The 5,530-nt window shown below is 49.9% G+C and overlaps 1 protein-coding gene across 1 annotated transcript in view; it reads left to right on the top strand.

The window, feature by feature from the left end:
- Positions 1–337: 337 nt before the first annotated feature.
- LOC108572821 overlaps positions 338–5,530 on the top strand; it is a 66,579-nt gene continuing 61,386 nt past the window's right edge. Inside the window, exon 1 of the mRNA XM_017935139.1 lies at positions 338–360. The gene's annotated coding sequence lies outside the window, so the exon portion shown is untranslated. The remainder of the gene's footprint in view (positions 361–5,530) is intronic.

The raw sequence follows: 5,530 nt of genomic DNA, 5'->3' as shown, positions 1-5,530 counted from the left end.
TTTTGTTCTCGACGTTATTTGCTGTGATCGTTAACGGCGCATGGCTCGGAACCGTTGCCGCGAGCTGTCGTCGTCTCACGCGTCGTGGAGATCTGTAGCGACGCTTGTGAGAAAGGACGAAGAGGAAGTAGTTGGTCTGCGAGTAGGAAGGTGGATATTAGTCGACAGGTGGTTCGGAGGAACACGCGTAAGGTGGCTGAGTGATTGGTGAGAGGCAAAGGAAATCGAGGAGCGAGGATTACAATTTTCTTCGCTGTGATATATAGAAGTGGTGTGCAGAGGAGGCTGGCAAGAGGAGGGTTGATTTTCGTAGGAAATGCGCTGCTAGCAAATCGGCAAGGTGTCGCCCGAATTTTTGAGGTAGGCAAACTGACGAACATTGTTCGGAATCATGTCTGTACCGTGAAATGGGTCGTATCGCGGAGGTTGAAAGCCTGTGAACGCAGCTTTTGCGAGGCGTGTGCAAATTACGAGCGGTTTCGCGTCGGCACGTGGACGCCGGATAGAGCGTCGAAGGTTGTTACAGTTCCGCGAGATTTTCCCTGGGAAAAAGGGGATTATCCGATATATACGACTCGCGTCGTAAAATTCTTACGATTCTGTGCTCGGGCTGAAGCGTGGACGGTGACCCGACGGATCGAAAAATAAGCTACCAGAATCTCGTCTCGCTCTCTTTCTCTCCGTTGAAATTCAGTATATTCCCATGGTTTGTTCGCTTGCTCGGGAACATTCTCCGGGACATTTTTCCGCGGTTAACGTAACGCGATAGTCGAGCCGGATCCAATTCAGACGTCGTTGGGAAACACAAGGGGTTCGAGAAAAATTGCGCGAGTGTGTCTCCTCTGACGGGATGGGGTGGCTCGGAGGAAGGCAGAACTTAATGCAGCGGGCAAACAAATAAAGCATCTCCGACGGGGATTGAAAAGAGTCGGCGTGCCGCGCTGAGATCGATACACGCTGCGAAACGTCGAGCGAGATTAACGCGCGCCGCCGCGGGAATACGCGTCGACGGCCACTCCGCTTCCTCTCTCTTCCTCGCCGCGTTTTTCAACCGCTTCGTCCTTTCTTTCGGGGGGCTGAATTAATCAACGACGCGTAGATACTCGCCTCTGGTTCGATTCAAAGGCTGGCGTGCTCGTTCACCTGTTGGTTAATTTCCACCGAATCACGCCCATGTTTACTCCCGATTTCCCGTCCTAATGGAGAATTTTCATCGCGGTGATTAAGCGAATTCCATTTGCTGGATTACACGCGATGCACGAGCCTACTTGTAGCCCGATATTTTTCATTCGAAAAAGGGGTGCAGAGAAAGAGAGAGAGAGAGGAACGTTTCCGTCGCGGTTCGATTTAAACGAGTTACGACGAACGACGTGTACCACTCGACGGAACGGAACCGAGATGAAATTAGAAATAATCTCGAGACTCCCACGGACTAGCGCGGGTACAGGCGAGCACGCCTGTCGCTGACAGTTATTAGGAACTTATGGGGCGAGAGTTCACGGTGAAAATTCGAGCCAGACCACCGAACGGAGGAGTTCGTTTTCTGCTCGGGACACGGCACGGTTTATTTTCACTGCACACCACACCCGTCCCTTTTCTTCCCCTCTCTTTTTCCTCCATTTTCATCGCTGCCGAGTGGCCAAGGTTGCGTTTGTCTTTTGTCATTCTCGAAACGATGACTCTGCCCTGCCGGCGATGAGTCGACGAGAGAAATTACGGCGAGGTGGTAAAATTAGAGAAACAGAAAAATATTTATACACCTTTGGCGAGGGTTTCGACCAGAGAATTGCGGATTTGTAGATCCTTTTGCGGTCCTATGACTTTGCGTTTCGTTTCAGACGGAGTGGACCGACGGAGGAATTTTTTAATACGTTCATTTAGTTTGTCTTTGTTGAGGGGCTGTATTAAATAAATAACTCGTGTGGAGCAAGGTAACTGCTTACCGTAAGAACTGCTTACGGAGCGTGGTGACAGTGTGCACTTTTATACCTGGGGTGTTCGCAGGCATCCCCAAAAACCATATTTATCGGACGTGTCATAAACCTACCAATATTCTAGGATGTCGATTTTTCCTGCAGTACTCATAAACCATTTTGCTTCAACAGTTTTTAACAATTATTCATTTTTGAGCGCAGAAAAATCGGGTTATGGAGTGTCAAAGGCAAAGGTTCGTCGCCACGTCACCCATATATGGGTGACGTTCTTCTTCGTCAAGTTAAATAGGATTTCACAAGTAATTTATAAAAATCCATATAACACAAGAATTTCATGGAATATCACACTATATTATACTATACATTAATTTATATTTCAAATAAAATACAACATTATACTACGTAGCATGGTATTCGTTAAAACAGTTGGAACACATTTCTGGCGATTTTGGACAGTTGGGACAATATGTTGGTCTTTTCCTGGCGTTCGAGAATTTGTCCCTCCTTCTGGTAACATAGAACGCAAATTCTAGCTAATCGCTTTGTTTACGTTGTTGCGCTCCGACTATCGGATTTTGGCCCCGCGAGAAACTCGACCGATTCACGCTGGGCGACGAACGTGTTAAAGGATACCTAGCTCGAACGAAATCCTTTATCCTTGTTAAAGTAGAAAATTTTCATTTAACCCCTTGGCAACTACGAACGAAATATCTGCCGTGTGTTTTTATCGGGTCACGAGATATCTCGTCCGCTAATCAAAGGTGAAAATCCCTCAACGTTCGGTCGAAGAAGATTCAGCGTGGAATACGAAGTTTAAATATTGACGAAAATCCGTGAAAATGACGAAAACTGTCCCGATAGAATAAAGGTGTCCAAACGCACGACGGTTGAAGAGAAAGAATGACACTCCGTGTACACTGTGTTCGTTTCATTCGAGCATGAAAATTTAAACGCTCTTTCATCTCGCTGTGAAACAACTCTCTCTCTCTCTCTCGCTGTACAACCCGGTAATCCGGTGTTCCTTGGACGAGCTCGATAATAGTCCTCGGTCTCTGGAATTCCTCCTCCTCCTTCCTACTCTTCGCTCGAATGCCTTCATTTTCCCCGGGAAAAGCGTGGAAAAGTTACGGTGGCTGCGGAGGAGAGAGAGAAGGCGCGCGTCATAATCGAGCGTCAAATTCGTTGAATAAATCCGCGGCTGCGCGTAAATATTTCACGGCGGAATTCCGCTGGAAAAGTGGCGGATGGTCGCGCCCTTGGCAGTGGATAGTCCATGGAAACGGCGGCAGATGGAGGCACGCCGCGGCTGTGCTTAAAGCCGGAGCGGAGGCCACATGGATCGACTTTCTGCCCCCTATCTTCGCGATTTCTTCTCGATGACGTAAACCTTGCTCGAACCAACAAGCGAGAACATTTTCGGACGGTAATCGTTATCTTTCGCTGGCGAGAATAGTGTTTAGTAATTGCCACTTCGAAGCCGTTCTTCCTACTCACCGCGGAATGTTAACGTTTCCTCCGCTGCTCGAGTGAATAGGAAAACGTGTTACGTAGTATCGTGACTCGGACGACTTGATTTCAAACAGAAGGGTGGCTCCTTATTGTTAAACTATAACGAGAAGGACGGCTCCACGTCACTGAGAACACCGCGGAAAGTACACCCTCGACACCTGCTCCCTCGTCCTCTCGCCAACGAGATACCTGACTGGCGCGGGCGGGGCAGAGACTCTCGAAGTCGTTTCCTCTGGCGGAGGGTCTCGGTTTAATAAAGCACCGGCGAGATACGCGAAACACGCGCGTGCAAAAGTTCTCCCCACGGGGTGGAGGGTGTAACGGCGTTGCCTCGATCCGCGAAAAGCGCGAGGGAGGAAGGAAGGAAGAAAATTACGAGGGCTCCCTTTCATTCTGCGACACGGAGAAAAGGGGCCGAAGTAAACGATCTGGCAAAGGGGCGGTATATATACCCCCGCGAAATTATACCGATAGATCCGCGTCAAATCGAAATACGAGCGGGTTTGCAGCGCGCAATATCGGTAATGGGGGCAACGGTTTAACGACGGAGTTTCTCGAAAGTGGCCCCGACGTGCACCGTGTATTCCCTGGTCGCTCGCTAAACTCGGATATTGGAAAATTGAGTTAACTTATGTCAGAATGGAACCGTTTCCCCGGGTTACCCGGGGAAACGACCGCGATTTTCGCTCGTTCACTCTCCCCTAAATTCGTTTCCAGGATTCAACGCGGCGTTGGTCCGTTGGCGGGAACAGCGTCGCGGAAGCCCCGAACCTGCTCCGAGTGAACGAGAAAACGAAGCGCGGGAGTAAGGGAGGGCAAAATAGCCCTCGTGAAATTTCGCCCGCTTTATAGAACCGTTGACCGGAGGAGGGTGCGAACTTTGTTTCTATGGCTCGCGGCTCTTGGAGAGGGAGCGAGAGAGAGTATCGCGATAGTTTCGAGAGGCCTGGGGGTTCTCCTGATCGCGCGCGGCACAGGCGTCCGGCAATTGTGACACTCGTGACGAGAGTATCGATGCCGCCCGAGGGGGACGATCCTGCGAGATTGCTGCCCGCGCTCGTTCGTTCGTTCTGTCGTGCCTCTGTCTCCGGCTTGTGTCTACAAACGCTCCGCCGCTCTGTGTCCCTCTCCCCGGAATCGACGGCGACTCGTCAAACTACAAATATTTAGAGAGCACTTGGACCTCGACGCCGCTCCACTGCCGCCTGATGCGCTTCATAAATTTATCCTTGCACTCGAATCCGATCACACGTGAACGCAGAAACACTTCCACCGTCTCGGTTACGGGAAGAAGTGCGTTCTGTCCTACGCCGCCGGCCTAGAAGACCCAGGTTAGAAATTGTGCGATACGAATGAGAAAAAAGTGTTGTATAAACATGGGTCGTTTGACGCTTCGTTTAAAAGTTGTAGCAAAAATAGTAGGACCTTGCGAGAAAAAATTGGGACACCATTTATATGGTAATAGGAGTACCGGCGAGAAAGCTTAACGTCAGTCCGTCCCTCGCCTCTGGTAGCCGAGTGATAAATCTCGCATGATTAAGACAAGTCTGGGTATACAGCGACGTGGAAAAAGTGACGTCTCGACGGAACGCGAAGGAACCTTCTCCTATAAAGATTGGAAACGAACGAGCAAATCGGCGGGATTAAAACGCGCGGCGATCGTGACAAGCGCCGTTTCTATCAGCCTTATTTACGACACGCGTCGCCTTGGTGGTTTCGCGTGCGGATCGTTACGCGGGAAAATTACAGCGCGTAGGCGGCCCGCGTATTTCCCGATGCCCGTAGATTTACGGATCGTTAAGCCGTACGAATTTACACGTTTCTTTAACGCCGAGCCGCTATTTGCGGCCCCGGAGAGTTCAGCCTTTATTCTTCGTCGCTCGCCTACGCTCGCGCGTTCTTCGCCTGCGAACATCCTCGTCGTTTTTGCCTGTGTAACCGATACCGAGGACTTATCTCCAAAATTATCCTGAATTGTCCAATAAATACCACCCTTGTCCTCCTTTCGCTCTTACGTAAACAGTGTATAGATACTCGAAGGAATCTGCCATTTTTTCGATTACTTTTCATCCGAGAGAGGACGAGGC

The sequence above is a fragment of the Habropoda laboriosa genome, unplaced genomic scaffold (genome assembly GCF_001263275.1).
Source record: "Habropoda laboriosa isolate 0110345459 unplaced genomic scaffold, ASM126327v1 scaffold102, whole genome shotgun sequence".
NCBI lineage: Eukaryota > Metazoa > Arthropoda > Insecta > Hymenoptera > Apidae > Habropoda > Habropoda laboriosa.
Note: the sequence above shows the minus strand (reverse complement) of the source record. Positions and strands in the feature narration are given on the sequence as shown.